The sequence below is a fragment of the Dasypus novemcinctus genome, chromosome 1 (assembly GCF_030445035.2).
Source record: "Dasypus novemcinctus isolate mDasNov1 chromosome 1, mDasNov1.1.hap2, whole genome shotgun sequence".
Lineage (NCBI taxonomy): Eukaryota > Metazoa > Chordata > Mammalia > Cingulata > Dasypodidae > Dasypus > Dasypus novemcinctus.
Genome location: NC_080673.1, coordinates 65,008,243 through 65,020,571, shown reverse-complemented (window position 1 = coordinate 65,020,571; position 12,329 = coordinate 65,008,243).

The following is a 12,329-nucleotide window of genomic DNA, read 5'->3' as shown; positions in this document are numbered from 1 at the left end:
AATATATGGTGTGACCAGTAGAGCCAATGGTCATTCACCTATGTGACCTTTTGTGTGAGACAATTTGCTTAGAAGTCACTTGGCATTAAATAATAATTCTTTAAGCACCTGTTGGTCGTGTAGGCAGAGGCACTGCATACAAAAAGGGAGAAAAGGAAAACCCATTTTTTAACGGTTGTGTTAAAAAAAAAAAGAATCCACATATAACTGAAACTTAGACCACTCTTTCTTCCATAAACCTAAATGACAAATACATTGTGCCCAGATCTACACACTAGGAAAATCTTCCTGCATTATTTATTAATCTGTAGGTTCACCCTGAGGATGACTGTAGTGCAACAATAGTTTATTTTCAGCTCACACTACCACATCAAGGTGATTCATTTGCTAACTGGTTCTGAGCTTTAACTCTTTTGCCAGTTGGCACTAGGGAAATTCCATGAGGAAAGGTATCAGTGCAAAATATTGGAATAATATGGCAGATGACCAATTATTTATGAAATGTATTTGTGCCTCTTTATATACATGATTCTTCTTTGTTCAAAAGTTGCACTTACATAATATGACAGACTGGTGCATCTAATAAAACCTCATCCCCAACTCTGCACCCCACCCTGTTGGCTTACTTGTCTGCTTGTTGTCTGCTTATTTTTGCTTGATGTCTGCTAGTTGTTTTTTGATCAGTGTCTGCTCATTGTTTGTCTTCTTTAGGAGGCACCAGTTACCAAACTCAGGACCTCCCATGTGCAAGGTAGGTGCACAAATGTTTGAGCCACTTCTGTACCCCACCTAATTTTTGATGGTCAGTTTCATCACATACTCACTTGATTAGACTAAATGAGGAGCTTTGTGTCTACTATAGTCTAGTAACGTGTGAAGGCTTGCTTTTAAAGTGTTGGGTAGTTTCCTTGAACTGCTACAGAACCCTCTCTTGTACTATGTACAACTAAAATCTCTTACCCTTCTGAATCACCTGATAAAATAGTTGCAGCATTATTTACAAGTGTGATATATGCTATCTCCAAAACGGAAAGAGGCCCAACATTAAATTAGTGCCTTTTTTTTTTTACAAATATGTAATCAAAAGAAAACCAATCCATCCTTTATCCTAGAGGGGAGGTTCTAACATCACATTCCATTGCACTTCTAACTTTGTCAATGTGTCAAATCTCCGAAACTTTTGGCGTTTATCTCCACTCTTAAGCCATCCAGGTTAATTATCACCTTCTTATTACCAGGAATTAATTGTATGATGTCACCATTTTAGTGGAGTAGTGAGATCTTCTGAAAGATATAAAGATGATTTTTGTCTTTTATTCTCCATATTGAGCAAGAGCAAGAGGCCTAACAAAGAATTTGGAAAAGAGATTTGGGATGTTCTGTTCTTCTCCCAAGTAAAATAAAATTAACTTGATCCTCTATATTGATGACATTTGAGAAGACAGCTTTTTTCAAATAAACTTTATTGATACATATTAATAAGCATAAAATTCATCCAAGATGCACAATCAATGGTATATGCTGTAATCACGTAGTTGTACATTCATCATTTGAATCACTATTAGAGCATTTTCATTACTTCAATAATAATAATAAACAAAAAAACAGAAAAACAAACAGGAAAATTCCTCACCTCTCAATCTCTCTATGCTTTCTCCACTGTACATATCTGCTGTTTCTGGCTATTCAATCCAAAATGTATAATCAACGTCTTTTAGAATAATCACAATGTTGTACATTCATCATCTTAAAATTTTTAGAATAATTTCATTACTCCAGAAAGAAAGACTCCAAACCTCTTATCATTCCTTTCTCAGACCTACATAACAACTAACCTTTCATCTTTATGAATTGATTTATATTTACATTTCATATCAATGGAATCATACAATATGTAGGACATTGGATCTGGTCTCCTTTCACTCAGTATAATTTGTTTTTTGGTCTGATATTAACATTGTGTAATATTAATTTACATTTGTTTAGCTTCAAGGAAAAATAGTTTTATATATTCAATTCTACCCATACTCATATTTCATATAGTATATTTATATTTCACATAATATATGTAGTTAATAATAAGGCAGTCATACAGTATTTTTCCTTTTGTGTCTGACTTGTCTCTCTCAACAGAATATTCTCCAGGTTCATCCATGTTGTCAATTGTTTCACAACTTTATGTCCTCTTACTGCTGCATAATATTCCATCATTTGCAGCTGCAAATGATGCATATATATTCCACAATTTGTTTAGCCATTCATCAGCTGCCAGACACCTGGGTTGTTTCCAACTTTTGACTATCGTGAATAATGCTGCTATGAACATCAGTATGCAGATGTCTGTTCATGTCACTGCTCTAAGTTCTTCTGGGTGTATACCTAGTAGTGGTATTGTTGGGTCCCATGACAAACCTATATTCAACTTCCTTAGGAATTGTCAAACAGTCCTCCACAGTGGCTGTACCAGAGAAGAATGTTTTTTGTACATAACAATAATTTTATACAAGTGTTGGAAGATGTATTGTTTTGACTACCTTAAACTAGACAGGAAGAGTGAAGGGAGCAAGAATTGAATATTTTCCTTCTTCTATGTCAGTCTGGCTATGATAAATTAATTTCCTTTTAAGGAAGGGTCTGCTAGGAAGAACAGAATATTCTGGGTGTATTTACAAATGGTTACTTTTCTCGCTGCCAGAAGATCTCAATGATATTCACCATGGAAACTTAGTTGGTCTACTAGAGGTACTGTCCATGAGAGTGTGGCGGGCCACCCTAAACCAGGCTTTCCAGGAGTTTTTACTTTTCCAGCTAGTCCAAATTTAGTCTTCAGCAATTAGTTAATTATGATTTGAGTTTTCCAACCTGTTTTTGGCTCCAGTGGCTGCACCTGCTCATAGTGAACTGTAACTCTGCATTCACCTGTCTTTTCAGGTATGGAAAAGAAATTTGTTCTGTGACTTCATTTCTTTATCTATTACATGATCCATGTCAGAGAGTTATTGCATCAATCATTCATCATAATTTAGAAAACACAAATGACAATAAAAATCTACTGTATTCACTGCTTTTTGCAACTCCCATTACTTTCTTCTTTCCTAATGCTCCAAGATTCCTTCTTTCATAACTTTATTTATTTCTAGAGAAATCCTTTAGTCATTATTTTAAGGTAGGTCTTTTAGTGACATATTCTCAATTTTCCTTCTTCTGAAAATGACTTCATTTACCCTTTATACCTGGGGGAGACTTTTCCATGGATACATTATTAGCAATTTTGTCCTTTCAGCACTCGAAAATTCTATTCCACTTCTGTGACAGTTTGAAATTGTTTTATGAATCCCCCCTTCAAAAAAAAAGAGAAAGTTTATATGTTTGAATGAATCCATTTCTGTGGGTATGAGATCCTTTTGATTGGAATATGTCGTGGGGCTTGAATCAGGTTGAGTGTAAGCCCTCTTGTGAGTCTGATATAAACGAAGACACTGAGAGACAGACACTGAAAAGGGAGCAGGCAATTATATTTATCCTGTCCTGTGAGAGAAAGAACTACAGGAAAACAGAAGTCCCAACAAACTCAAGGAGCCTAGGCCCAGGGAGACATGAATAATATGCCTGATAGCTCCCAGTTGAACGTGAGAAGGAAAGCAGAGGAGCTGAGACTGATAGAGGAGACAGGCACTATGCCTGGTTACTCACGGCTGGGTTCCAGCAGATGGTAGATTTTGGAGGGAAAGGAAGAGACCTTGGCAGAAATTGGTGGTCATCTTGCTTCACCACATGACTGGACAATAGGAGCAACAGTAGCTAACTTTGGTGAGAAAGCACTTCTGATGATTCTGTGATGTGGACATTCCATGGTGTCAGAATTGAAAGGATTTAGCCAAATAAATCCCCTTTATAAAGCCAACCCATTTTTGGTACTTTATATCAGTAGCCCTTTGGCAAACTAAATTTTCATCTGGCCTCCATGGTTTCTGATGAGAACTCTGCTGCCATTTAAATTGTTTTTCCACTCTAGGTAAAGCATCTTTTTTCTCTCATGTTGCTTTCAATATATATATATATTTCTTTTTTTATTGATTGCAGAACTTTCTTTATGATGTGACTTGGCATTGATTGTTTAAAGATTTTTTTTTTTTTATATTCACTTGTCTTATTGAATCTGTAGGTCTATTTATTTTGCCTATTTTTTCTATTTTTTAGTATTTCTTCCGAGTGTATTCATTCAGTCCCTCTTTCTTGCTTTTCTCCTCTGGGACTTGAAGGACATGTGTCTTAGGTATTTTTAATAGTCCCACAAGTCCTTGAGGAAATGCTAGATTTTTTCAGTCTATTTTCTATTGCTCAGATTGGATAATTTCTAATGCTGTATTTTCAATTTCACTGATTCTTTACTTTTTCCTCTGAACTCTTATAGTGAGACAATCCATTGTATTTATAATTGTTTTAAATATGGCTATTCAATGTATTGCTTACTGAGATATGATTTGACCTTTATTGTTTTCATGAAAGCATAGAATTTGAGTAATGGGTTTTAAAAAGGAAAACAAATCAAATTATTGTTTAACACTTCAATGTCATTTTAAGGTGGTATTCTAAACAATTTCTGAAAAATTTTCAAAATGACTGGTCCTGAGAAACACTGTATTTTGAACTGCTGTGTTTGGTAGTTTTATTTTTGCTGAGCCAAAAAATTAAAGTTCCTGAGAAGTGGACTTGGCCCAGTGGATAGGGCATCTATCTATCACATGGGAGGTTCATGGTTCAAACCCTGGGCCTCCTTGACCTGTGTGGAGCTGGCCCACATGCAGTGCTGATGCATGCAAGGAGTGCAGTGCCATGCAGTGGTGTCCCCTGTGTAGGGGAGCCCCATGTGCAAGGAGTGTGCACCATAAGGAGAGCCACCCAGCACAAAAGAAGTTCAGCCTGCTCAGGAATGGTGCCGCACACATGGAGAGCTGATGCAGCAAGATGACTCAACAAAGAGACACAGATTCCCGTGCCACTGATAACAACAGAAGTGGACAAAAAGAAGAACATGCAGCAAATGGACATAGAGAACAGACAACTGGGATGGGGAGTAGGGGGGGAAGGGGAGAGAAATTTTTTAAAAATCTAAAATAAATAAAGTTTCCTATAGTTCTCACCAATTGCTCTTTTATACCTTGAAAGCATTCATTCGGTCATCAGCTGCTCCATGTACTAGATGCTCTTTTGGGTGATCCCAAAACAAATAAGTTAATGCTTTATTGGTTTTCCTGTTACACTTCTAGTTTTACTCTTATTTCTCTACCCATGTCTTCTCCCGATTTTTTAGTATTCCCCCCCTTCCCTTGCCTTTTTCTTACCTGTAGATGTTTAACAGGGCCCAATTCTTGGCCTTCTTACTTTTGATCTTAATTCACAATTTATTTCATGCTCATAGCTTTTATTACCACCTTTATTACTTTTTTCTCTCTTTATTTTTTTAAATGTTACATTAAAAAAATATAAGAGGTCGCCATATACAACGCAAACCCTTCAGCCCACTCATCCTACATCAATACCCTCTTTCATCATCATGGGATTTTCATTGCATTTGGTGAATACATTTTGGAGCACTGCTGTACCACATGGATAATAGTTGAAATTGTAGTTTACACTCTCTATCCAGTGGACCATGGAAGGACATACAATGTCCAGCATGTGTCCCTGCAGTACCACCCAGGACAACTCCAAGTCCTGAAAATGCCCCCACATCAAATCTCTTCTTCCCTCTCCCTACCCTCAGCAGCTACCTTGGCCGCTTTCTCCACATCAATGCTACAATTTCTTCCATTACTAATCACAATAGTTCCATAGTAGAATATTAGTAAACCCACTCTAATCCATACTCTATTCCTCCATCCCATGGACCCGGGGATGATTATGTCCACTCCACCTCTCTTTTGAGAGGAGTCTTAGACTGCATATGGATGATGGATGCAATTCTCCTGCTTGCTGTTGTAGGCACCCTTGGCGCCCTGGTGTGGTGGTCGACCTTATTCACCTCCCTGTTTGCTTGCTGGGGTAAGACCAACAAACCAGAGGGTAAGAGTTGCAAGTCTGCTGAGGCTCAGGGCCTGGCTATCACATAGACAGTTCAGAGATTCAGGTCTCCTGAGTATACACCAACCCCAGCACCAAGCACAGGTCCAGTAAAAGTGACAGAAGAGGCATGTGTAGAAAGGTCACTTCTGAGTCCAACTCCATCATATTCAGGAACAAAAACTCCAAAATAGGGCCAACTGACATGGCACCAAACTCCAGAGCCATCTGCCATGACCATAGAATCTGTGGGTCTCTGTAGCTCTCAGGAGAACCAGTACCTGGGGTTGTATCTACTTTGGCTGTCTCTGGGACCCTGCTGAAGCATGCATAAATGTGACCCCTCTGATGACCTCCCAACTCTTTTTTGGAGACTCATAGCCATATAAACTCATTTGTCCCTTCCATTTCCCCCTTTTATTCAAGGTCAAAAAGCAGTTTTTAACACTTGATCCAACATGTAAGCTGAGATATTCTGCTGGTTTGAGTTGACCCTTTTTTTCAAGGTATTTTTCTAGTTACATCATCAGCTGGTACTTGGTAGTAATCCCATGGTGCCAGGGAGGCTCATCCCTGAGAATCATGTCCCATACTGGGGAGAAGGTAATGCATTCACATTCATGTGCTGAGTTTGGCTTAGAGTGGTCACATTTGAGCAACATGGAGGCTCTCAGGAGGTAACTTTTAAGCACCCTGCAACTCTAAGCCTAGTTCATATATCAGGCGCACAGGCTCATACATAGTCATTACTATCAAGGGCTCATTGTTGGACCACCCTTCTTTATTGGTCTTTGCCATTACATTTAAAGGATTATTACTGTTCCATTGGGGAATGTGATAGAGTTCCCCTGGCTAGGAAGTCAGCACTCCCTTAGTTGTTGTTTTAAACTGTACCTATTATGAAAATATCCAAACATTTTTATGTACCCTGTATACATGCCCTGGAGAACTCCCTCTCACCCATGTGCCTCCCATCAATAACACCCCACACCAATGTTCCTCCTCTGCCATAGTTGAACCTCTCTGTGGTCCAAAACTTCTTCAGAAATGAAGCCTAATATATTGCCAAGTTCCATTAATAGTAAAATGTAATATAGTGATGGGTTTAAAGGTTAGACATAGAATGCATACTAATTTAGAAAAATTAAAAATAAATTGGGGTATCAAAAAATGAAAACATGAAAAAGCTTTGCTCTGATGTTTTGCCTTTCATCACCGTAATATGTGTTGCCCTGTATGTACAGTGGCAAGACAATTTCTTTCATTTCTTCTTCAGTGTCTACATCCTTTCCCTTTTTTTTTTCTAATTATTAAGTTTGTTTCACAAAAGTTTTAGATCACAGTAATTCACATATACAATATAGGGTACTCCCACATATCCAACATCAAACACTGTCTCTTCCCCAGCAATGATGTTTTTACATTTTCATATTATATTTACTGCAGGTGCTGTGTAGATATTGAAACATAGCTTTCAAACATGGTTCCATTTTGGGTTTACATTATGGTTTATAATTTAGACTATAGAATTTTCTAAATTTTTAGTTATCTTATGTTTTACATTATGATTTACATTTTAGCCTATAGACTTTTATACATTTTTGGTGTAACTTAAATATGTCCTATATCCATAATTGCATGATCTTGTGGAACACTTCCATTGTCCCACAGTTACATTGATTCCATCTAGTCAATACCTCTCTCTCCCTCCCTTCAGGACCCAAAGTGAAAATCAATCTTCATTACTTGAAGGACCATATTCACAGATACTTGCAACAATGTTGAGGGCTTAACATACTCAACAGCCCTAAGCCATTGGGAACCACCAATTCTCTCAAGAGATCATATCCTCTGTTTGAGAACATCAGTCCTCCCCAGGATGTGGGCATACCTTCACTCTCATTGTGTGGGTCTCCACCCAATGATATAACCTACTATGACAAAATGATACTCCTTAGAAGCCTGCCCTGTGTCAGTTGTCCTCTCTTAAGTATCTTAAACAGGTAACCTTCATTATTATATTTTCCAAAGAGTTTTCTCAACATTATAGTTTCAACCACATACCTGACAATCTCCTATGTTCAAATGTTCCTCCCACCCTCCCCCCAATTTCTTGGGCCATCTGACCCATCCTCCCATCCCTAACCCCATTAAAGCCCAAAAGCCCCACCTAAAGGTATTCCTACGCCCCCATTTTATCCCTTCCCTGTACAAATACTTACCTCCAGCTTATAGATTTCACCCATGTAGGTGTCAGCTTGCATTCTTCCTTTCCCCCCAACTTCCTTTAAGCCTAACATCCAGTCTTTAGCTCTCTGAGACAACTTGATTTACTTATTTCATATCAGAGAGGTCATGTAGTATTTGTCCTTCAATGCCTGGGTTGCTTTACTCAACATAAGGCCCTCAAGATTCAACCATGTTATCACATGTGTTTGTACTGTATTCCTTTTTATAGTTGAGTAGTATTCCACTATATGTATATATCACATTTTATTTATCCATTCATTTGTTGATGGGCATTTAAGTTGATTCCGACTTTTGGAAATAGTACCTAGTGTATGTACATTGGTGTACATACATTGGTTTGTGTCCTTGTTTTCATTTCTACTAGGTATATATCCAGCAGTGGAAATGCTGGCTCTTAGGGCAAATCTATAACTAGCTTTTTGAGAAATCACCAAACTGTCCTCCAGAATGGCTGGACCCTTCTGCTTTCCCACCAGCAGTGGATGAATATTTCCATTCCTCCACACCTCTCCAGCACTTTCAGTCTTCTGTTTTTTTGACAGCTGCCAGTCTCATGGGAGTAAGATGGTATCTCATCGTAGTTTTAATTTGCATTTCCCTAACAGCTAGTGATTTTGAGCATTTTTTCATGTGCTTTTTGACCATTTGTATTTCTTCTTTGGAGAAGTGTCTGTTTAAATCACCTTTATTTTGATAACTGTCAAATGCCTCTCAAGCTGATGAACTACACTCACATGTTTTCAAAAACCCACTGGATATTTATCTCTAATTATTGTACAAACAATTTTTTAAGAATATATGAAGTAAAAAACATATGGGGGTTAGAGATATTTTGGGTTCCCTGTTTGAGGTTTGTATTATTTTTGTAACTATACTGTAATTTTGAAAGTGTTTCAAAATAACATTTTTAAAAATTGAATATATTCTCTTTACTTCCAAATCATATTCCATTTCAGTGTAATCATCATCTCAAAAAATGGCATCATATATATACATACATATATATATATGTATTTAATCAATTTAGTCAGAAGCCTAAGTATTAAGTATTAAGTATTACTAAGTATTAAGTATTACTAAGTAATACTAAGTATTAAGTATTATCCGAGTAGTCATCAGTGTATTATCATCAGTAATCATCAACTCAAAAAATGGCATCATATATATACATACATATCTATATATATATATATATATAATCAATTTAGTCAGAAGCCTAAGTATTATCTGAGTAGTCACCCTTTTTGCAAGTATGAAAATTCAGTTATGTTACTCTTTTCAAATTTCTTCAAGGTTCTAACTCACCAAATTATAATTACACTGTTAGCATGACACAAAAATCTCTTATGATATAATTTACTGTTTTTTAATGCCATCTCTTTTTCAGCTCAATCCACCTTGGCCATAAAAAATAAAACTTGTTGTACATCTGGTTTAATTTCTCCTACCTCACCTGTCTTGATCCTCCTTCCCAGAGTAAGAGCTGAAGTTTTACTCCAGAAACCTACATTGACTTCTAGTTATTGACATATTCCCTCATGATAACAACATTTGTTTTGGATTCTAAGTCGTTTTCAGACTAAATATTCTTGGCCACTGTGCACTGTTTGGGATCATAATTTTCACTTCAGAAAACCCCAGGTCTGACCTTTGCCTGATATACAAGTTGGATTATTTAGCCTGGAGGATGTTGGTTCTGATACGTTTGGAACCGTCACCCACTGGATGGGTCAGACTGCCTTGGCTTATGAGACTCACCTTACTCCTTTTACTCCACAAAAAACAATGGTTTATACTTTGTTTTATTTCTTCTATCCTCCATTTCTGGATTCCTGGTACGTCAAACATAGAGTCAATCTACCATAATTTTAAGCAAATACATTTGAAAGTAAGGAACTTTATCAAATACTTTAAGATATTTTCTCCTATAATCATATTTGAGTAACATTTTCTCCTTAAAGGTATATTTAATCCATGCCATAATTTTAATATATATACATATGTGGGAATAAATGTACATTATATGTTTATGTATATAAACATATGTTTTATAAATTACAATAAGCAAGCTCAATAACAATCATTTGAAAATTTATGAATCAATTAGAAACTTTCTTTTTCAAAGTAAGCGTTCAGACTTCTACTAGCAGCCTTTTTATTTGAAAGGGCATTTTGTAAATGTTTAAAGAAAAAAAGGCCAATGTAATCTCCATCCTTCCCTTACAAAATAAATGATTTGTTTGATAAGCAAAGTTACTGTGTTTTTAGCACTGTTTGTGAATTGTTTTTATTAATGCTTCTGGTTATTTTTAATGTCTTTGTTCAACATGAGCAATCCCATTTCTATTTTTACAAATTGGCAATTCTGCATGCCAGTATTTTTGGTAAGCAGTTTATAGCAGTGTCATGCTGCTGGGAGGTCATATTCCAATATATATTTTAAGTACATGTACTTTATCTCTTTGTAGTTACCCTCATTTCACCTCTTGAATACAATGCCTTACAGAAATGCTTTAGGGATTCTATTTGTTTTTATTCCCCATAAATCTTCAGCCCAGCAGGCTAATGAACTAATAACCATTCCTTTATTGCTTGCAGGCTGGCGGACTTCCAGTACCTCATTGTTAGTGATTCTGTTTAGTCTTTTCATGATATGTGTTTAGTAGTTTAATTTCTTTAAGGGCTTGCTGAGCATTGCTGTTCATGATTTTTCTCTCAATTGAACTGTCACATGACTATGAGAAAGTTTATCTGAATGGCCAGAAACAAAAGCATGAGAATAATTGTTTTTTTTTAAATGTGTATATATATTTTTAAACAAAGTTATACTTCTGAAAGAATAAAATAATTTCAGTCATAGCCAAATAAAAAAGAATACATAGCTATATCTGTTACTTGAGAAAAGACTGAATAGTTCATAAAGTTCTGTTATAACACCTTTGAATATAGTATACTGAAATAAAATAGAGTCAAATGTCCTGAAATGTTTTATTGGGTATACAATTACTTAACTAATGAAAAAATTTTCTTTCACACAGTCTATTCCAATTCCTTCATTTGCTTCAATAATGTCTTTGCCAATTGGTAGTTAAGAGCAAGAAATAATTACTGAGCATATTTTACCAACCAGTATATTCAAAGGATTCTCAAGATTTATATTCTTATAGTTGTTCTCTATTTGTTTTCTGTCTTATGTCCTTTTTAACCTTTTTCTATATTATTCAAATAATTTCATTAAAATATTTTTATCACAGTTGACAGCTTCATCCTTGGTACATAAAGATTGTATGAAACATGTAATATCACCTCCATACTGTACAATGAACAACTGTCAAATTAAAATCTACATTACTTCTTGGACTTTTAGTATATTACTGTCCTCTATAATTTATATGCATTATTATAAATAACAACTTGATGAGTTCATATGTAACTATAATATTTTAGATATAGAAAATAACAGATAATTTTATCATATTTAACAAAGCTCACTATGGTCATGAAGATCCTAACTTTGAGAAAGTTTGCAGATAGTGGTTTAAATGAAACAAGACAACATTTTTGACACATTAAATAAAACTTAGATTGTAGGTATTTAAAATAAAGGTGGAAGGAAATACCTTGGTTCATTCAATAGAGGCAATATTAGTGCTTGTATGTTGGATCTGCCAGATTTATATTCAATTCTGGCTTTTTTACTTTATAATTGTATACATCTGAAAAACATGTATAGCATCTCTATGACATAGATCACAATGTGAGTCTATATAATAATTATAACTTTTTCAAAATATAGACTGCTACAGTAAATATTGCCTTAAATAGTAGGGTTCCTGAAGGCTCTGGAGAAATCCAGACACTATAGGCTGGGCTGAAAGCTCAAGAGTTTGGCACCCTGTCAGTGGGCCCTTCTTTGGAATTTATGCTCCCCAGTGTCACAGAGTCAGATTCAATGGTGGTTTCATTAACATGACTCGTCTGCCTCTTCTATTTGAACCTATAGTTGGTACTAGAGT